This window comes from Corvus kubaryi, unplaced genomic scaffold, assembly GCF_017639235.1.
Source record: "Corvus kubaryi isolate FWS band 111438036 unplaced genomic scaffold, C.kubaryi_AGA036_p1.0 76, whole genome shotgun sequence".
NCBI lineage: Eukaryota > Metazoa > Chordata > Aves > Passeriformes > Corvidae > Corvus > Corvus kubaryi.
Window position 1 is genome coordinate 8,992,742 of NW_024582063.1, and position 22,633 is coordinate 9,015,374.

General features: G+C 42.1%; 1 long non-coding RNA gene across 1 annotated transcript; it reads left to right on the plus strand.

Moving 5' to 3' along the window:
• The first annotated feature begins 718 nt into the window (after window positions 1–718).
• LOC121675922 lies at window positions 719–22,093 on the plus strand. The gene is made up of 3 exons (XR_006020281.1): window positions 719–729; window positions 5,667–5,675; window positions 21,931–22,093. It is a non-coding gene; the product is annotated as an uncharacterized LOC121675922 (long non-coding RNA).
• The last annotated feature ends 540 nt before the right edge of the window (window positions 22,094–22,633 follow it).

Sequence of the window (22,633 nt, forward strand, 5' to 3'; positions counted from 1 at the left end):
GGAGGTAAGATCAACCATCTAGTCCAAGACAGTCCATCCCAGCAGAATCCTTCTAAAGAATTTTGTTCCACAGATGCTCTCTTCAAGAAATAGAGATACGGTTCCCTGGGTAAAATTCTCCTCCTTACACATTTATTCTTCTAAACATCTGTCTAGAAACTGACTTCAGCTTATCACTTGGTGTAATATCCAAGTTCTGTGGCACACTCCCCATCAGCAAGCGATGTTCGTGTTCTGCAGTAAAAGATTCATTCCGTGGTTTCTGCATTGGAGTTTATTGCTTTATTAATTGTATAATGTCTCTGCAGAGTGTACAGGGGAAGACAGCTGAATTCTCAGCAATGTTGTGTGATGGAGACAACAATCTAAGCCCAAGGATATGTTGCTGTTCCTTGGAAGGACTGGGAACCCTGTGGGAGCCCTCACTGTCCCCACCTTTATCCCAGCACCTCAGGGTGTAGCTCCAGCCTGTGCATCACGTCCATTAGTAACAGTAGGGCATGGGCTGCGTCTTCCTCCATCTCTTGCACCACTTTTTTTCCCAGGAATATTTCCCAAGGGCCTTTTTCATCATTCTTCTACTTGATAGATAAACTAAGGCACCTCACCAATTAGTATATTGTGTGACTAATATTCAAAGGCAGCTGGGAGCCTCAAGTAAAAGGAGTGAGCAAAATCAGTATCCCAAGCCAAGTAAGTCCAACATTCTGATATGTTTATAGAATTAATGTCATGGCTGAATCAGGGGTCGACGAGGACAGTGAACTGTTAAAGCCCAGGCTTATGTATCTCTACACACGCAGCGATTACGCTTCTTGCAGGAGCTGTTTGTAAGGGTATTGATTTACAGGAACCTTCAAAACAGAAAGTATGTTCTGGAGCCTGGGATAATTTTCACATGAATAGGGAACAAGAAAGGAGAACAGAAAGGAAAAAGCCCATTTGTTAAGGAAGCAACAGAAAATCCTTTTTCAGATCCAAACCTCTTCTTTTGCAGCAGTGTTACACCATCACAAAAAAGGTTTCACATCTATATGTGGTTAAAATCCCACTTGATGTACTGTAGCTTCAAAAAGCTTCCAGTTGGTTTGACTCGTTCCCCACAAAAATGTGGTCTGTATTACATCCACATGATTTTCAAATGCAGGTATATAGGGAAGATCTTTTCTATATTCAGATTATGGTTCGTGTGAGGCACACTGTAAATTGCAGTCTTATTTGTGGATGTGTCATGTAGATGAGGGCTGCTAACAAAGCTGGATTTTGCCTCTTAGGTTCACAATGAAGGTTATGGTTTGTCTGGATCCAAGTTAGCGTGGATTCCTTTTTTTGCATTTTCTGTGAGTCTAATGAAGAAGCAAAGTGCTTACTGCATACTTACCCACACACAAAAGTATTCATTCCAGGAATAGACTGGGTCCAATTCAGCTATTTATTTATTAATTTATTTTGGGTTTTGTTAGGTCAGATTTAAAATGATTATATTTTTAAAAGTTAATTTTAGCCTCCAAAGCTAAAAAAATCAACAGAAAGGCAAAGTCAAGCTTCCCAGAACAGAGATCAATTGTTATACCTCCAGAGAGCTTATTAGAAAGTCTTGCTCTTTCCCGCTGATATTTTACATTCATGCCTGTGAACATTTTTTAAGTGTCTTCATGTACTCATCCAGACTCTTGCTAAAAGTACATCTTTTAAAAAACAAATTTAAACCAGCCTATTCTATACACTTTCTGTTCTTTGCCCTGGTACCAGTTACTGTAATTTAGTGCTCCTTCTGTAGTGCCTCTTGAGCTCATCTGCATTTGGTACTTGCACCAGCCTTTGTATTCTCATTATTTCAAATGCCACTTCTTTTTTCTTCTTCCTGTTTCCTTCTGTTTCTACACAGCTTGCTGACATCACTTAATGGAGTCAGTATTGGAGGATCAAGGCTAATCTGCAGGGCCATCTTGGAATTGCACTTCACTAGTATACTCTGTATATGATTAAAGGCTTGGATGTGTGCCTTGTTTTGTCACTCGAGTATTAGGGAAGGTATCTGTGCAGTCTTTTTAAATGTACTGAAAAGTGGCATAACCTTTACTGTAGCCTATCAAACCCATACTGTTTCCTGTCCATAGATGAATGCTTTGCTGCATGGCATTTGAGGTTTCCATCTGTGAATCAGTCTAGAATTTCTGTCTCAGTGAAAGTGATAGATAAAACAACCATTAAAAAAAATCCCTTTTCTCTTCTTCCCATCAGTGATATAATTCCTGTTACAGGAAGGAAGCATGTCTGATAAGCAGAAGTAGTAGTGGGCTTATTTACTGTCACAAAGACTAAATGTTATTCTCTTTATAGGAGGGTAGGAATTTTCTATTTGTAAATGCTAGGTTACCATCAAGTGGTCACTGGAGAAACATCTTACACGTACATACAGCATGTGGTGTGGGCACACATCCATAAGGGAGTGAAAGAATTTGGATTCTTTCTTTGCGGAAACGTGGGACTTACATTGATTCACTGGAAGTTGAAACAGTCCTACAGCTGCCTCAGAGGACACGCAGCACTTTACTTACTCACTTGGGTAATATTTAACTCAAGAGCAGCCACAAGCTCACTGGAAGTGGGTAATTCTTACTAAAGAAACCATAGTAACGATCATCCCTGGGATTGCATGCTCCATTTCTGGCATTCATTCAGGTATTTTTTTCCTACACAGCTCCTATGGAAAAAACTAATGATAGAGTAGGAATTTTTTTCACTGCAGAATTTTGAAATCATGACATCAAATTTATTGTGAAAATAGCTGGCGTAGCTTTTGCAAAAACCTGTTTCCTGCTAATTATGTGTTTGATCTGCTGTAAGGGAATCATTACTGTTCTCCTTAGAAGAGGAAAAGCTAAACCACAAAGGTCTTGGTGCAGAATGAAAACATTTATCCGTGGAGTTAGTACTGAATGGCTACCATGCTTCAGTGTCACAGCTTATCTCATGTGAAGCAGCTTCCTCATGTAGCCAAAGAGAAAATGACATCTGTAAAAGATGTGTTTGCTTTAAGTCTGCAGTAGGAGAGCTTTTTTTGTATGTGTTCAGTAGGTTCTACAGAGTGCCAGTAGAGCTTGCTACACCCATCTGGGTGCAGTCCAATTAAACCTACCCCAGACCATTCCCCTCAGAGCACAGTGTGGATAGATGTCTCCAGTCAGGTGGAGAACTTTCTCCTTCAACTGTCTCATAATGAGCTTGTTGTCATGTTTTCATTATTCTAAATTATTAAAGTATCGAAGCTCTTGAAATTCTAAGCAAGGGTTGTAAGTAGTCTCTCCTGAGATAAGCAGATTATAAAAATTTGTCTAAACTAAATCTTGAGAGTACTAATTTATTATCTATCTTAGGTAAATAATTGACAATAAGGAATAAGCAACAAGACTCTGCTTAAATATTTGATACAATGCCATACAAGATACAATTGCTTCAGCTGGAGATGTTGTGCAAGAACTGGAAAATAGAACTGGCTATTGAAGCTGTAGAATTAGCTGGAGGAAAATGGCAAGTTATTTTTGAAAAGGGAGTTATCAGGCTAACAAATTGTTTATAAGTCTCGAGGACTGATCACAGACCTCTCTTGTTCAGTATCTTTGGTAAAGACTTTGGATACAAACGGAACATTACTACAGAAGAAGACTGAAATATCCTGCAAAAGAGACTGCCTGGCCTTGCAGATGAGAATACAAATGCCATTATTCATGGAATCGTGGAGTCACGGGACAGCCCATGTTGGAAGGAACCCTGAAAGATCATCTGCTCCAGCATGTTGGGAACAAGGGAACCCAGATGAGATTATCTAGCGTCCTGCCACGATGCAAAGTGTACAGTCACAAACTTGAAGAACAATTCACAAGAATTTCTGTCACAAGGTGGAGATTCCTGAGTCAGAAATGCCAATGGAATGAATGAGGAAAAGCATGTTAGCAACTGATGCTGAGGTGCCAATGCAGAGGGGCAAAAAGGAAGACAAACAGGCACTCAGATGCATAGTGATGGGCTTATTTCTTTATTTGTGTTCTTAAAGAGAGAAATATCAATGTAATTATGCAAGAGTCTGGCCAAACCTCATCTGAAATACTGCATACATTTCTGCTCAACCATGATAAGGAAAGATGAACCAAAACTAGTACAGGTACATAGAAGGGCTACTGGGAAGGTTAGGGAGAATAAGAATCTTTTTTGGTTTTGGTTTTTTTTTTTTTTTTTTTTGGTTGGTTGGGGTTTTTTTTTTGAGACTTCAGAGACAAAGTCTGAAAAGTGGTGGGATCATTGTCTATGTAATAACATCAGAGTAAAGATCATGTTAGGGAAAGAGCTGTCATAGAGAAGTAGTAGTGTTAGTAGAAGAATAATAAATAGGTATCATTTGTACTTGGTTTTAAGCTATAAATGTGAAGAAGTTTCTATCTGTCAGAAGAAAGACATCAGAAAGGCTTCCAGCAGAAATGATGTATATGAGCAATTTTGTAGGTTGGCATGTGTGCGTGCAACCCACTTAGTTTTGGGATGAAGGTCGTGTATTTCACGTGGGGCAAATTGAATACATTGGTGATCCAAAATATTTCCTCCTGTCCCAATGTCCTTATTCTCTTTGGAGAAGGCTTGCAATTGAAAGAAAGCAGATCTTAAAACAAACAAAGCAATCCCCTGAGATTTCATTATCCGGAAACTTGTTTTGATAGGAGGTCAGATGTCAGATTTTGTCTGAGGCAAGAGTCTCTTATCAAATTGAATCATTTGATTAGATCCGTGTAAGGAATGAGCAGAAAAGAAAGGGAGTTTTCTTTTCTAAATGCCTAGCATTTAACCATGGTATGTTCCCAGAAAAAAAATCAGAACACTGTTCACAGAGAAACAGAAACAAAATCTAACAGGAATTTGGGGAATTTCCCAAGCTGTTTAGCTGTTTACTTTAAAAGCTGAGTTACTCCAACTTTGCAAATATGCATTTCACAGAAGATTGCAGGCCATTTTTGTTTGTCTTACATCAGTTCATTGATTAAATATATAAACAGGATGTCTTTAAGAGCAGAAAGTTTTAAAACAGGATTTGATACTAAGCAAGAGCTCTTTTAGTTCCCTTTTAGCTATTTGAGTTTCATCTTTGCTTATCAGAGCTGTTTTAGGGTACAGTAATTTCCAAGTGCACTATTGGGTTGTGAGGTAAATAATCTCTAGAGATGAATATTTTTTCTTTCTTTCTTACTGTAAATGACAATAGTACACAAGCTAGAAATTTCCCTTGTAAATTCTGGTCATCCCATTTGTTTGCTAAGTCCCAGTGTGGACTCAGGACCTCTTCTGTCAGTGCACTGAGAGGTTATGCACCCTCGATCATGCCTTTCTAGGGGTAGGTGATTCATCAGCTCTCTTTAAGGACTTGATTAATAGCCAAGAGCAATCAAATATGAAAGAATCTTTTTGATCATACAGGTGAGGAAATTACTGACCACAACTTAGGTATTGTTTATATAAGAACAGAAGTCCTGTTTTCCAGGTGAATAAAATGTTGAGGGAGCCTTCCTGTGTTTGAACCTTTGTCCTGCTGGTACTTCCACGCTTCTTCCGTCTGGAGTTTCAGATCAAAGAGGCAGTGAAGTCGGCCCACGCAGAGCAGCTTGCAGCAAGGACAGGTTCTTCCTGTGGACACAATTCAATAGAGGAGCAGAAATGGGAATATGGGTGACTGAGGGCTGTAATATAAAGTTACATAACCAGTCAGGCTTTTCATGAGAAATGCTAAATGAGACTTACATGTGAACTCACCTGTATTTTTACCATCGTGTTAAGAGGCTGTGTAATCAAAACATTTTCTTCATAAATTATTAGATTATCAGCTTTTTACATAATTTTGATTGATATTTTGCAAAGCTCAAAATACTGTATTTAATTCACATGAAAAACAATTCCCACAGTTTTAATTAATTGGTTTTCCATCTTTTCTTTTTTCTGTACATGTCCAAATTCACGAAACACGTATTTGTAGATAATTACTTTGATACTAAGTTATACATTTTAAAATGTTCAGGAAAATTAAAATAAGGAAAATTAAATTATTTTACTTTTCAAGTACCAGCTGTATACATTCAAAAGAAAAGCCAGATGATGAGTTTTCAATTTCACTTTTATCTCAATATCTGACATCAGATGCATATGCAGAGACTCTTGGCTGTCGTTTTCCTGGGTTGCTCTCAAAAACTTGAGGAATATACTATTACAAATGATAACACAAGGATATTAAACTGTTCCATTAATAAATTAGGATTTGTTAATTATTAATACATAATATTTCTTAATACAAATCTAATTACATGTCTGCTGCTTGTTTTATACCGAAACAGTGTTTTATATGACTAACATTTCAAGAGCAGTGATTCAGTTACTGAATGTAAATTGAAAATACCAGTGAGTGAGAAAGCAAAAATCTATCCCAAGTCAATATGCAGAGCCTCTACTTTTTGTGCTTAAGAACATTCCAATTTCCCTAACATTACTGACTTTTTTTTTTTTCTTCTATGCTATGCATTTTCAACTCCTGTTTAATGAGCAAATGTTCTTCATTTAGGTCCATCGTGCTTTGCAAGGTACATTTCTGTTTGTCATTTATCAGGTTAAATATATATCTTCCCAGCACCATCTGCCTATATTTTTTTGTGTGTATTTTACCTACTAATACAAGTTCTTCAAGGCAGGAGATTTGTTGCACTGAGTAGCAATTCAGGGAAATGATCCAGTACTTCCCTGGTCTTTCCATGCCCTGATACACCTGAACAAAACTCCTCTGCTCTTACTCATGCTTTCTCATGCAATAATGATGGCTGTGGGAACATCAGGCTGTGTCATGTAACCTGGAATGGTTGGTTCTATGTTTCATGGACTGAGGCTTCCTAATAATTCAGTGATGCTTTCCAAAGCTTCCTGTCTTTTTATCAGCCATATGCCCTGCCTGTGACAGCTGATCCCCTGTATGAGTGTGCTTTGATTTGTTTTTCCTTACCATCCCTTAAGAATACGTAGTGTCTGTTCATGCTTGGCTCAGGTTGTGATATATCAACCATAATAATTCACTGGGATTTCATTTTCACTGCACTGAGATATTTTCTTAGCTACAACAGAATCACGTCCATGTTATGCTCAAATAGTGCAAACTTCCTCAAATAACCTCTGCCCTTGCTTGGATCCCCTTCACCACTGCATTCAGCAAGACTCTCATCAGCCACATGGCACCCAAAAGGCAGGCCATGGAATATGGCATCTCATTTATAGATATTACTGTGTGTTAAAAAATGTGTCCATTCCTGCAGCACATTCAAGAAACTCGGCACATCCATAAGATATTGGCAGAACCTACTGCTCTGTTGTAGGAGCAGAGCCTGGAGGACTATGCCTTAATGTGAGAAACAAAAAAATGTAATTTTCTGCTTTGGGGCTCCTTTTTGTTGTTTAGAGGCTGGATTCCTGCATTATATCTGTTCTCTCTAAAATGGTTTTATTGCATGCAATGTTTGCCAGCACGATATTAAACGGTCCCCAGACACCGTTTAAACTCGCTCGTCATGTTTTCTACACTATACCTCTCTGTGTAATTACTGCCTCCCATTGCCAATAATTCATGCCCTCCAGAAGGCCCTGTTTAGGTCTGAGTAATAAAATACTGAGAGATTAATATTCAGTTGATGACAGATCATTTAATGCAACTCTTGACAAAGCTCTCCAGCATCTAGGAAATTGACAGAACACAGCTGATGTCTGCTTTCTGATGTCATGCAATTAGCAACCCAGGGTTAATTCTCTGGGGTTATTCTCTCGAGTTTATCGGAGCAGACTTCTTGTCAACCTTCAGTCCACACAGGGAATTGTATGAGGAAAGTTTAATTCATGTGTATTTGGCCTGAAAGTGGACTTCTTAGATTGCAAAAAAAGATCTGCATTACAGCACTGCAGTTAGCAAATTTAAATATTATAATTTAATTGTGTGCTGATACTCCCTGTGAGGGCAAAAGAGTTTTGCATGCACAGATCCATATCCAGGCTGTGAAGCTGCACATTGCAGTCTAGATTTTCTCAAAATCTTAGGGAAAATTGCAAACAGCTGTGTATGTTGTTAAGTGCTTGGATGATTCACCTTGCTTTTCTCAAAATCGTGGTCCTACCAACCTAACTAATAAAAGAAAACATCAAACCTGCTTCTTTCCCTATATCCCACCTTCATGCCATCTTGGCAGTACAAAGGAGTTTTAAAATGGGTGTGGATGACAGCTAGTTTACAAATTGATCTCAGTAGGGGTGTTTATGTGGGTACATTCCAGCTGAGTAAGAGCACAGATAAATAGCTTCTGGTAAATGTAGCAGCCACAGTTTTGACTGCATGGATGTCACTCTGCTCCTCTGCCCATTGCTTACCAGAACTGACAGAAAGGGACATACCTCTGCTTAACCCACTTCAGTTCTCACTCAGATGTCTTGGTTCTTTGAAAGGCCACTGAGGCTTTAAGGTAAGACATCAAGTATGCTTACTTGTGGTTTATTTCTGGTGGAGTCAAAGAGTGAGAAGTTTTGGTTTTAATCTTGTGAGAAGAGCCAGGGTGAAACCTACTCCTCTCCACCCTTCAGGCCAGTGGTATTTGTCATCAGGGAATGCCTTTCTGCCAGGGTTTCAGCCAAGGTGCTCTGCTCCTACTCAGTGGGGAGAGAGGAAGGGAAAGGGCAGAGACTTCAGCCATCCAGAGGAAAAAATGACCTTTGGTTGTCTCTGAAAACTACCTAGGCTAGAATTTCAATCCTTTGCATGAGAGAGTAGGTGCACATACAGTTTTCTAGGTGGCAACACCAGCTAAAGCAGGTTTTAACCTCTCGCTCCCACCCTTCTCCCATATTGCTGCTCTCCCTCTGTTGGCAGCACAATGTTTATAGGCTGTGTAAGAAACTCAGCCATTGAACTGTAGATGGCTGAAAAGAAATCTTGTGTGAAAAAAGAGCTTTTTTTTGAGCAACAGTTGCCTGATACTGTTTGGAATGACTTGGCAAACAGCAGAAATGGCACAGCTGAAGGAGGGGAGGTAGCTATGTCAGAGAGACAGAAGTAAAGGCTGGGGAATGCCTTGAATTAGGAGGTCATGCTTGCTACTGAGCACATTGTGTTATGAACCCCTTCACCCTCATTTGGCATCCAACATTTGTATGCATAAACTGGACAGATCATCTGTCATTTGATAGCTGCATAAATATCTCAGCTGGCTTGTTAACATGCTTTGGTAATAGCTGGACTCTTGGATGCTTGTGGGCAGTGGTGGTGCTGTCACCGATCTGCTGAACTGACCACTTTGACACAGATCACAGAATCACAGAATATCCTGAGCTGGAAGGGACCCATCGGGATCAGCAAGTCCAATCCCTGGCCCTGCACAGGACACCCCCAGGAGTCACACCATGTGCCTGAGAGCATTGTCCAAACACTCCCTGAGCTCTGCCAGTCTTGGTGGTGTGACCAGCTCCCTGGGGAGCCTGTTCCAGCACCCGACCACCTTCGTGTGAAAAGCCTTGTCCTGATACCCAAACTAAACCTCCCCAGACATGTTTTCTTGAGTCCTGTCACTGGTCAGGAGAGTGAAGGGATCGATGCCTGCCCCTCCACTTCCCCTCATGAGGATGTTGAAGACCACGATGGGCTCTCCCCTCAGTCTCCTCTCCTCCAGGCTGAACTAGCTGGTTACTCAGAGCTATGTCCTTAATGGCCCATGTTCCTCTGGAGCTTTTGTGATTCAGATGTAATAACCTGAAAAAATTCCTTTCCTTCTCCGCTTTCCTTTGGGAATAAGCCAGGTGGAGAAATCCTTGGAAGAATTAATGAGTGATTTGGAAGTTTTCCTCTGATTAGAATGGTGACTGCTTCATTTCATACATGAAGATATTTTTTATGGTCACATCTTCTTGGGTATGTTGTGGACCTCTGGATGTCACACACAGCTTTATTTTCAAAGAAATTTGTGCCTTCAAGAGAATGCATTAACTGATAAACCCTTTTCACCTCTATCTTAATACTTGCTAAAGCAGTACTATCATAATACTCAGTAAGAGATTACCCTTCATAATTGTTCTCAGCATTTCAAAACCCTAAAGTAGCCTTTGCAGTAGTGTGATCACAATTTACACACTGCATCTCAATCCCATGAATCAAGCAGGATAGGCAGTCCATCCATATGCCACTCTGCAGAAAGGTTTGCCAGCACCAATAAAATGGAATAAGCTCATTTGGAAATGAGAGCTTCTTGTAGTTTCCTCATGCAGTTTTTATTGCAGAAGAAGTTGCATAATGTACAGTGGAAAAATCATGTCTTACACAGCATCTGATGTACAGAACAGTGTACCCAAGCAATGAGTCAGGGCTCCCAGGTGAGACATGAGTCTATGACGTGCAGGAATATGTTCCACACTATTCCCTTAGGAGCTGCAAAACATTAACAGTTTTCTCAGGTGATGTTTAGCTCCCAAAAAGGCACTCCGAATACTAAGTGTTTTTACAGAATCATGTGTACTTTCCCCTATCCCATATTTCAGTTCTTTCTGATTTTTTTCAGGGATATTCATATACAAAATAAACCAATTAGCAGTATAAATTCCTTTATGACTTGTCCTCTATGATATTGTGTAAGGGTCTGAAACAATCGTATGAAAAGCAATGCCTAGGGAATCCTTCCAGAGTTTACACCAAGCTTGCTGCCTTGGGGGACAGTGCTTTAGCCCCTGAGTGTGTGTTATTCTTGCTGAGTAGGCATGATCAGTGCACTCCCGGATTTATGCGTCTCTCTAAGGGAGCTCCAAGTGTTGACTGAAAAGGAGTGAATGAAATGTTGGCTGCAGATTGTACAAGTAGCTGTACAAGTAAAATTCTATAAAAGCATTAAGATAAAGCTGTTAAAAAGAGAAATTGCACTTGATATGAAATACATTCTGCTCCCAAATGAGAGAGAATGACTGCGGGTAATGTTTTTCCATTTAACCATTTTGTTACCGAGTTTACATGCTTGCTTTTAAGGAGCAGTTACATATTCCTTTGGTCATCATTTCAAAGACAATGTGGCTTAAGTTGTAGGGGGCCACTCCTGTCAAGATGACCTTGGAGAAATTTGTTGCTCCCTTCTTGCCAGAAGTTTCCAGTTCTATAGCCGAATCAGCAGACCAGATTATTGTTTAATAATGATCAAACTATTCCTTGAGCTGCCTCCCAATCCTTGTACTAAAAGTGGCTACCAAGAGATGATGTGATTTGTTACACATACTCTCTTCTGAGTTGCTTACAGAATCACTGTGCATGCTTGCTCCCCGAGTGCACCTATAAACCCAAGATCAAGTGTGTGTGGCACAGCTCAGTGTGCAATAAATGAAAAACCTCTGCGTGGGAAGCAATGCAGATGAATTGACAGGATGGGATAGTTAGCCTTGCTGAGCAACAGAGCCAACAATAAAGGTTTTTTATTATTCAGGACTACACTGGAACAGTGCTGGTGGGGAAACTGCACAACTGTGAAGTGTTTTCAGTTTTGTGACTTTGGCAAGATCGATGTATAGCAATTCTTGTGCTACAAAAGTCCGTGTTTGCTCTGATGGCCATCCCACTCGGGGGATTTGAGCTACTGCTTCTGTGTGTGCTCTGAGGACACCTGTTAAAGCTGTTGGCTCAGGATTAGCAGTTAGTCTGTAATTCTGGTCCACAGCTTCTGTTCAGTGTGGGCACACAGCAGTGGCTGTGCAGCTATCACTGGAGATGCTTGGTATCTCACGAGTCGTTTTGGTATCTTATCCGTGCAGTGGAATGGGCTCCATGCACATAGAGTGTTTTGCTGCCTGTCACCGCTGTCATCTTCATGCTCCACTCTAGTTAAGGCAGCTTGCTGGGCAATACCTGAAAGCTTTCAGAAAATCCCAGTGACCCGATGATCGTTAGTCACAAAACACAGTCTATAAATTGCCGTCAGGGACTCTCCATCCAGATAACTAGCACGGTCAGAATTTTCATTTACTGGATCCGGGCTCGCTGAGACGAGGGGAAGTCCCCGTGCGTGCCATAGAGCGGCGCAGGTTTGACATGGCTGGAAGTCACACGCTGGGACGTGCAGCCCGTGCGCTCCCGCCCCGCTCGCACGGGTGTTCCCCGGGCAGGATCTGCACACCAGCCTCCGGACCCCCGGCCAGAGTCCCCGGGGAGGCACAGCCGAGCGCTGCCGGGTGACCGGACAGGGTGTCCCAGGGCAGGAGGCGAGCGGGGCCGGCAGCAGCGGCTCCCGCGCCCGCTCTCCCCTCGGGCCGATGGAGGGGCTGCAGCCCCTTTCCCCGGGCTGCCGGGGCTGTGCGGGGCCGGCCCGGGCACTCGGCCCCGCCTTCGGCCGCGGTCCCGCAGTGTCCCCAGGCCGCGGTCCCGCAGTGTCCCCTGGCCGTGCCCGCAGTGTCCCCAAGCCGTGCCCGCAGTGTCCCCTGGCGGCGGCGCGCCCGCCCGGCCCCGCGGCAGCAGAAAGCGAAAGGCTTTCGGCGCACGGAGGGAGTTTCGGGACCACGGTGAGGCACTCGACACCGATGCCGGGCTGCATCCAAAGCCGTGAGGGCAGCGGGGCGAGAGAGGAGATTCTGCCCCTCTGTCTGCTCCACCTGGACCCCTCCTGCCGTGCTGCATCCAGCTCTGGAGTCCCCAGCACAGGGAGAACACGGACCTGTGGGAGCGAGTCCAGCGGAGGCCAGCAAGTGTGTTAGAGGGATGGAGCACCTCTTTTATGAGGAAAGGCTGAGAGCATTGGGATTGTTCAGCCTAGGAAAAAAGCGGCTGCGGGGTAACCTAATTGCAGCCTTCTGGTACCTGAAGGGAAACTACAAGAAAGATGGAGAGGGACTTTTTACAAGAGCATGCAGTGACAGGACAAGGGGCAGTGGCTTCGAACTAAAACAAGGGGGAATGGATTCAAACTAAAAGGCAGTAGGTTTAGATTAGATATCAGGAGGAAGTTCTTTGCTGTGAGAGTGGTGAGGCACTGGAACAGGTTGCCCAGAGCAGTTGTGGATGCCCCATCCCTGGAAGTGTCCAAGGCCAGGTTGGATGGGGCTTTGAGCAACCTGTCTGGTGGAAGGTGTCCCTGTCCATGGCAGAGGGTTGGAATGAGATGATCTTTAAGGTCCCTTCCAGCCCAAACCATTCCATGATTCTATGATCCAAGTGCCTCTTCCTGGTGAAGCACCAAGGGAAAGCTTGGGCCAAGCCCTGGCCCACCCCAGCTTACCGGCAGAGGGTGTCCCTGGCAATGGGAGAGGTTGGCACATCCCTCAGCTGCTGTAAGGAAACCTGCTGTGGGATTCGGGCCAAAGTAACCAAGTTTTTATTATTGGATAAAAATAGAAAATGTGTAAACTGCCTTTCAGCTCAGCCAATTCAGTCTGACTTTTGGGAATGTGTTGAGCTTTAATGATCTGCTTCTAATGATTCTGCCCAGCCTGCTGCAAGCAGCCAAAACCAGCACTGTTACAAGAGAATAATCCTCATTCCAATAGAAATTCCAGCAGCCTTGGTGTGGGTAGACTGAGTATCTGCTTAATGTTGGCTTACCATTAATGAGCCAAACTCTGTGCAGCGTACTGCGTGCAGTGCTGTTTCAAATTAGCTAAAATACTAGAATCACATCCAGCTGATGCAAAACAGACTTATATTTTAGTGCCAGAAACAAGTAAAGGTCCTGCACAAGCCGTACATAATAACTGCATCTTTTTGGTGCCAGCACTTGTACTTGTCATTTGCTGACACGGGACTGAGTTCATCTAAGAAGCAAAATACGTAACGTTTCAAAGAATTGTACTTGTTGTTTGGGGGATGGGAGAGGAAACAGAAAGGCTACTTACACTGGGATATTAAGTGCTAATGTGCTGTCCTATCTTTAGTCAGTGGGGGAGAAGGAATGGGGCTGCTGTGAGTAAAGTGCATTTGAAAGCTTGTTTCGCTTCTGCTTGGTGTTGCCTACTCTGCAACCAGCTAGTATCTGATTACTGTCCTTGAGCTGTTCACGCGAGCTGATCCACCAATGGTTTGATTGAGAAACACATGCTGGAAATACCACATTTCATAGAAGGAGACTGTGAGAGAAACCCTACGTTTGGGTTCTATCTTATGCCTCACTCTCCTTACTAGAAATGAAATAGCCCACGTCTTCATGACTCAGTGTTGTGCTGCTCACTGCATGCTCGCAGCTTCTGTTGAAGCGGTGGAAGTGCTATGCATACATGTGAGTTAAAAGGCCTCCATATGAACCAGGCATTTCTGGGTTTAGGTGACCAAATCATGTACCAGAACCAAGCCACCTGTTAGAGGATTAGTAGAGGACTAGATTGCAAGAACTGAATTTTGCCTTTTGTTGTATCTCTTGAAATCAGGCATCAGTGTCATTTATGAAATCTGTCTTCATCACTCGTTGCCTATGAAAAGAAGTGATTCCACATTATCTTCTTTCCCTTTAATTGCCCACAGTCCCTAATACTTCTTTTCACTATCTTCATTCCTGTGGATGGTGACTGTTTTCCTTAAAAAAGTCAAAGGAGATGCAAGAAACTGTCTTCTTCTACAGACTGTATATTCTGATCTGTGATTTATCAGAAATGAGGGTATTTCATGGAAGTATTACAGAATCATCTTCTGGGAATGTTAATTTCTGAGGGGGGCCTGTAATAATTTTTCTCTTTTAATACTTTTCTCTCATATTTCTGTTGGCTGATTACATGGCCATTTATGTCTGTTCCTATTTAAAAAACAGATGAATGTATTTTCTTCTGGCTTAAATAGTCTCATAGCTTTTTGGCACAATTTCCCATCTTCACCAGCTTAGGACTGTAGGGTATAAACCCCAGAGCCAAACTTCAGTTTCTTGAATCTTTCAATCTAGTCAGTATTTCTGGCATGTCTCTGCAGGGGATGTTTGCCATCATTTGTCTTGGTTTTTATTCTGGTAAAAGAATGTTCTTTGGTTTGCTGTATTAGGTGAATGGAGATTCACAAGAGTAGAGTCAGAGAGAATCCTCTTGCCTTGCTTTATGAAGAAATGTCTACCTCTGAGCTTTTTATGGAAAACTAATCCAGGTTTTCAGGTACTGGGAGAATGAGGAACTGCCTGCTCTTGGAGAAGTTCTGGTTCAAGACCATCTCAGGAACCTGAAGGTGCACAAGTCCAGGGGAGCTGATGAGATGCATCTGCACATCCTGAAGGAAGTGCTTAAGCACTATCCATCATACTTGAGAAATCATGGCAGTCCAGTCAAGTTCCCACTGGCTGGAAAAGGGGAAACATAACCCTGATTTATAAAAGAGAATATCCAGGGGACTACAGGCTGGTCTGTCTGACCTCTGTGCCTGACAATAAGATGGAGCAGATCCTCCTGGAAGCTGTGCTAGAGCACATGGAAAATAAGGTGATTTGCAACAGCCAGCATGGCTTCGCTAAGGGCAAATTGTGCCTGGCAAATCTGGGATCCTCTGCTATGCAGACAGGCTGAGAGAGGTGGGGCTGTTCAGCCTGGAGAAGAGAAGGCCCTGCCTCTTACATTCCAGTACCTAAAGGAGTGCTACAAGACAGCTGGAAAGGGATGTTCTACTGGGGCTGGTAGTAAAAGGACATGGGGCAATGGCTTTAAACTCGAGTACAGTGTTCAGTAAAGGAGGGTATGCTGAGGTGGGGATTAGCCTCTTCTGCTGTACCTACACTGAGAGGACAAGAGGGAGTGGCCTTAAACTTAAAAAATGGGAGATTCATATTAAATATTAGAAAAAAATTTCGCTGTTAGGGTGGTCAGGCACTGGAATAGGTTTCCCAGGGAGGTGCTGGAGTCACCACGCCTGGAAGTGTTCAGGAGGTGTCTGGATTTGGCACTGTGGTTTACTGGTTACAGTGGTGGTGCTGGGTGGACTGGATGACCTTGAAAGTCTCTTTCACCCTTGACGAGTTTACGATTCCATGAAGGAAGATAGCATTAGATGAGACATTAGAAGGAAGCTCTTTGCTGTGAGGGTGGTGAGGCACTGGAACAGATTGCCCAGAGAAGCTGTGGATGCCCCATCCCTGGAAGTGTTCGAAGCCAGGCTGGATGGGGCACTGAGCAACCTGGTCTAGTGGGAAGTGTCTCTGCCCATGGCAGGGGGTTTAGAATGAGATGGTCTTTAAGGTCCCTTCCAACCCAAGCCATTCTATGGTTCTATGAAGCAACTGTTTACTGATCAAAAGCTGTGATTTGGGCTCTCTAGCTGCGTGTAACCATCTAAAAACTTAGAGCCAAGAGAAAGGTTCTGATACACATTAGCAAGAGAACGACACCTTCTTCTGGGAGATGAACTAAACCACAAATGCTCCAATTAAAGCCAGGACTGGTCAGAATTTGAAAGGCTGAATGGCACAACTTTGCTTTGGTTTGTTTCTTAACAGACTGATGAAAGATGAGGTAATAGGAAGCTTTCTGTCTTTTCCAAGGCTTAAGAAGCTGAGCTCGAGCTCAATGGGCTGCTTGCTCCTGGTGAAGCCTTACATCACAGGGGTTTGTTCACCCATGTCCAGTGGGAACAGTTATGTGGCAGTTGGAGTTTACTGAAAACTAAAACTGGTGTTGTGAAACAATAGCAATAGGTTTTTAGTGCCAGAAGTTTGAAACAGACTCTCTTACTAATTACTTTTTTTAAAGGGTTTTTTTTTCTATTTAAAAACAAAACAGTTTTCACTCTTAGTTATGAAATGTTCCACTGAATGAGACTGTGTGGAATACTATAGATCTCCCAACAAGCTTCATGGGCTGGGCTTCCTGTTCATTTAAGATGGGAAAACTACCTTGTGATTGAACTCCTTGGTCCTCACTCATAGATTGGGAATTGAAGCAACTCTTTGTACCATGTCTGTTTTTTTCTTGACAGGATTTTAGCACTTCAAAGAATGGCCCATTACTTTGTATTTGTCTGCTGTTTGGTGGCATAAGAAAGCCACAAATTTATGTGTGGTTTCCAAGCAGTGCTTATTACAATGAAGACTGAGACAAGCTTAACGATGACTTATATCATGGTGTTTCTCATTGTGTGTAAATTATTCCTAAAAGAGAAACATGTGATAAAATGCAATAACTGCAGCTAATTCAGCCCTCAGGAAGCATGCAAACAAGTGTATTGGAGATGCTTAAGAGGAAGAAGTGAGGGAAGATAACCTATCTTTTTGGGGAGAACTGTTACATCTTAAACTCTTCTGTTAGTTATCCACGTCACCACATGCTGGATGTTAGGTGCTTTTGGAATAATTGCTGGTAACCATGCACTCAGCCTTCCTGCAGAACCTATGGAGCACGTGCTGAGGGCAGCACCACTGGGAAATGTGCCCGGGTTTGGAGGAACTGGTTACACACTAGGCTGGGCTGAGAGTCTGCAGGAAAGAGCTGGTTGATAGATGTGCAGGTGGTTTGTGTTTTGAGTAGGGGGATAGGGGCCCAGAGTAGGAGGGGAGGCTACAGTAAAGCTAGGGCTGAAAAAGAGCCCTAGCTGAAAAAGAGTAGTTTTCTAATTTCTCTCACCCTTTAATACTTCCAAGTTCTGCTTATCCAGAAAGACAGAATGCAAAAGAAATGTTTTATTTCCCTCTTGGCCTTCATCTTTCTCTGCCAGAACAGTTTTTGTGACACTGTTGGGATGAGAGAGAATTTGTTTTTCAGCTTAGAACTGTAGTTTACCTGCTGAGGAGGGTAGAGATATACAATAGAGAGTGTGAAAGAAAAAACAACAATGCTTGTTATGGAGGCTGCTATTGCCATGGATATTGTTGCTCTTTGCCATCAGGCAGATAATACTGTATTCATTTTATAAGCCTGTACATGTTAAATTCATGCAGGTCACTCTGCTCAGCGCCTATCTGTGAACAGTTTGTTACCTTATGTTGATTCCCATCTTATATACTCTGAAGAGTAACCACTGAAGTTGATGATTTACGTCTCTTGGACACCAGCCTTGTAGTTTGTACCAATATTTAGTCACTGTTAAATTTGACCCACACAGTTTTTGGAGATGTATATGCCCACCCTGCTTCTGAATTTAGCTCACTGCACTCTTACTAAGTAAAAGCCTGGAAGGGACAAAAAGAGACCTCCCTCTGAAATTTAATCCAGATCACACATGTGGTGTGGTACAGAACAAGAAATACAGAGTCCTCTGCCTGTCCTAGATCTTATAAAATCTAAGCACACCAATAATCACTGAGGTTATTTTTAGTTGTTTAACATGACTCTCCAAGGCACATACACATTTAACATCTGTACCTCTTTAAAGACTTATTTATTCTAATATATCACAGCTCTGGCAGTAATTTTGTGTTAATTGCTCAGAACAGGCTGAACTTTGGAGGGTTATAAATTTATGTATGACGTGTACTGTGGGTTTGTTTTTGGGTTTTTTTTTCTAAATTTACATATACTGAATAGCCAGCTAACCTGACATCATTGGGAGCTCAGGATGGTTGGTGTCTCTCCATTTCACTCCACAAGTGTGGATTTATGGCCATGAGTCATAGAAGTAGAATTACCTTTTCATGAGGTTAGAGTGATCTGTCTTTCCATATAAGATGCTTCTATGGTAATGTTGATCACGTTACTAGGGTGATGTAAAAACATTAACCAAGTGTTTTACACAGAATTCATTTTAAAGGAAACTGGGCATTAACTTCTGTTCCCTTACTAATGCATATGCTTATCCATACTTAGAAATACTCTTTAGTTCTTGAATTTTAGTCTAAGCACTAAAGCACCTTGGTGGCACTTAAATCCCCAGAAGGACTTAAGCCATAATTCCAACTCCCTGCTGCCTAACCCCAAATTTCTGTTCTGTTTCTGCCCAGGCACAAACATCAGGATTCATCACTTGCATTTTCATTCTGTGTGGTTGCACACACCCATAGCTCTAGTCATGTGCTGTGAGTGGGACACTGCCTTCCTGTCTGACCATCAGGATCTAACTTGCCTTTTATTTTGACCACACACACATTTCACAGAACCATAGAATGGTTTGGATTGGAAGGGGCCTTAAAGACCACCTAGTTTCAGTCCCCCTGTCATGGACAGGGACACCTTCCACTTCAGGTTGCTGAAGGACTCAGCCAGCCTGGCCTTGAATGCTTCCAGGGAGGGGCATGGAGCTATGCCATGGGAGCTCTGTGTTTATTTAGAACGCTTGCTTAAAAAATTCCCACTCCAACAGTTTTTCCACAATGACTACGTAAGATGGTGGTAGTGTGGGGGCTGTGCATGCTGAATCTCTCTTTAAAACTCAAGGTTCTTTATCAACTCTGGCAGGGTTTTTTTTGGTAGGATGTCTTGTCCAGCCCTTGCATTCATATCCTTCTTTCATTTGCGTGCACAGGAGTAGTACACTAATGCTTTACTACTTAAGGAGCAGTCTGGAATGCCAGACATAACTGGATAGCCTCTCGGCAGCTACGACACTGATTAAATGTCTGTGAGCAGCAGAACTAGAGGCTTGGCAAAGAGAATAGGACCCTATAGGGCATTCAGTGGCTGTGAATATTCTGAGTGAAGGGGTCAGTTGTGCAATAATTTAATTTTGTCCACTTTTGCTTGTGACAGGTCGGCTTCCAGAGGGAATCCATTTCCCAGGATATAATATTTGCGTTACTGTTTCTGAGCTATTAGTGCCCAGAATGATCTTTCCTGTACTTTAGGAAATTGTTAAACAACTTCCCCAACAATTGTGAATGCTGGTGGGGCACTATGCAAGCAATTTGGATAATGAGACAATTAAATGCATCTTAAAGTGCTTGAAAAAAACCCCACCGATTTCTGAATGCCTTTAAATGGCACTAGATTTTTGGGAAGAGATAGAAAATGGTCCTCTGTCTATGTTCTATGTCCTTCTCTGATGCACTTATTGCTGTCCATGGACAGTGTACTAGGTTTGTGTGGCCAGGTTTTGGTGGCATTTCCTCCTTTTGAATAAGTGTTTGTGCAATATTTGCTTTAGCTTCCTATAGAATAGTTACCCTTCTCTTTAAGGGAACTATTTTGCTGTGTGCTATAAACCAGTTCTATAACATTCTGTTCATCTGAGGAGGGTCAAGAATGCTTTGAAGTAACTTGGATAAAAGTAACAGCAGATAAATGTGAAATGGAGTGCTTCTTGGTGTTTTTGGCTAGATGTAGAGAAGCATGGTATTAATTGAAAGGTGGGTAAATTTTTAAAAATTAATCTCTCCTTTCTTTTGTTTCTAATTTTAAGGATTTTTTTCTTTGAACCCAGTATTGGTAAACTCTTCAGAATTAGCATAGATAACTGGTTTCTCTAACCACCCTTTCCTCTGTCCATAGACAGTTTTACTGCCAACAGGGAAATGTGGTATGGCCAAACCCAGACATTCAAACAAAGACACCCCCCACACACCCACACAAAAAAAGCAGAACATTTGTTTCTAAACATGAAAGGCGAACAATCTAATACGCGAAATTTATTCTATTTTCTATTGGTTTCCGAAATTAGTATACACAAGTAATTTTTCTAAGTCTTTTTTGACAGTCATGAGGAATGAGGATCCCACATCATCAGATCTGAGGCTTGGAGAATGTGTGATAAACCCATGAGGGTTAGCTACAAATGTGGGAGTTACAAGCCCTGTGTGATCCAGTTTCAATGGTTGTAGCAAAATACGAGGGGAAGTTCTCACCATGCCAGCATCAGAGGGCTGTGCTTCTCCAAGCCAGGTGAGAAAGGATCCCTGGTTTTAGCCAGTGAAAGGTAGTTGTGCTTCATTCAGCAGAGGGATTATTGTATAGTTACTTTTTCTCAACCAATTTATCCTGTTCTCACACCTCATCTCAACCAAGCAATTGTCAATGGATTGAGAGTTTGGACTGTGGCAGTGGTTTGGATAACAGCATCCAAGGCACAGTGCTCTTCCCTCACAGAAAACTGTCTTCTGGGTGTTCAGGAGAACTCTGACTGAACTCTTTTAGTTCTACACGTGGGCAATTCTGCAGGTAAAATAAATCCTTTGGAGGCAGGAAAATTGGCCAAATGCACATTTTTCAATTAGGTTACGAAATTGCCTGTAACTGTACTGTAACCTGGGTAACTGATGTTCTATTTGTTTTATACAGAGGATTCTTTTATCTTTTAATCCGTATTTGATTCATAGATTATTTACACTTGTGGTGTCAATATCACTGCTAGAGATAAAAAGTGTAAAACACATAACAAAAAAGCACCTGCACCCAAAGCTCCAAACTTAAACTAATAATAACAATAACAACCAAATCTAACCAAAAAGACCCCAAAACACTGTATGTTTTCTTGGGCTTGAGTGGAGTACCATTAATTACTGGTGTTTTGGATGATTTCACTTGGCTGTAAGTGGTAATCACATGGCAATAAAATTCACTCTTCTGTTCAGGAGCTTTCTAATGACTTAACACAATTTGTGAATCTTCATAAGTCTTGTTCAAAAGACCCAGTCTTCAAAAGTAAGGGATTTTATATTTCTTGGGATGAAAGAAGGGCAGAAAGGATGGTAGTGGTTATTATCATTGTCTTTCAGATGGAGGAATTGAGGCATTGGGTAGTTTGTGTATTTAAGTCACATCGCATGGCAGGAATTAAAATCTGATAATTAGATGTGTAATGACTCTTTAATGCCACAGAAAATCTTGGAGTAGCTGACAGACTCTAAAAGCCTCAAATGTGGTTGACGATGATGAAGACCCTATTGCAGGGGACATTCAGGAGATGGCACTTAGGGCAGGAGCCTGTCAGAGGGAAGTTGGGGGAATAAAGTGGCTAAAGGAACTGAAAAGATTACTAAATCACCCTTCAGATGTATTAATAACTAACCTGTTAGAAAGTCTAGTGAGAACTGATGATGCCGTGAAGATTTTTTGCCTTTTCTTTATACCCCTGTTATACCTTTTTTGCAACTTCTATATTCTTAGTGCATTTTGCCTACACTCTTGGACTTGTTTGTTCAGCTAGGAGACTAAACATTTTAGAAGCTTCATAGCTAGGGATCAGTGTGCCCCAGACCCCAAGGTCCTCTCCAGAACACATTCTGTAAACTAAGATAGAACCATCCAGGAGAAGGCTCCTTGGGGAGGGGGGGCTCACTCGAGCCTCTCATTGGGAAATTTTTGATAGATATGCTAATTAGTAAGACCTAGAATGTTATGCCAGATCTATTGTGTGTGTGCACTGTGGTGCATTCCACCTGGACGTGTGTACCTAAGGATCCCTAAAACAAATACCAAGGTAAAATCCCTTTTTCCCTTCTAACCGTGTTTGACTCTTGATTTTAAGAGCAGGAAAAGGTATCACTGATGATCAGGGTACAAAGGGAACACTCAGAGGGCTGAGAAGCTGAAGAAACAGAGCTCATTCCCCAGCCAGAACCCTCTCCAGGACAGGGCAAAGCGAAGCAAACGAGCAGAGGATCTCTCTGAAACTGAAGTGACTATGGGTCGAGTTTTAGAGAAGAATCAGCACTAACCAAGTGTGTTTCCAGTAAAAGGCTCAAACAAAATGGAAAAAGAAAACTGCCGAAATACTAATAATGATGCGTAA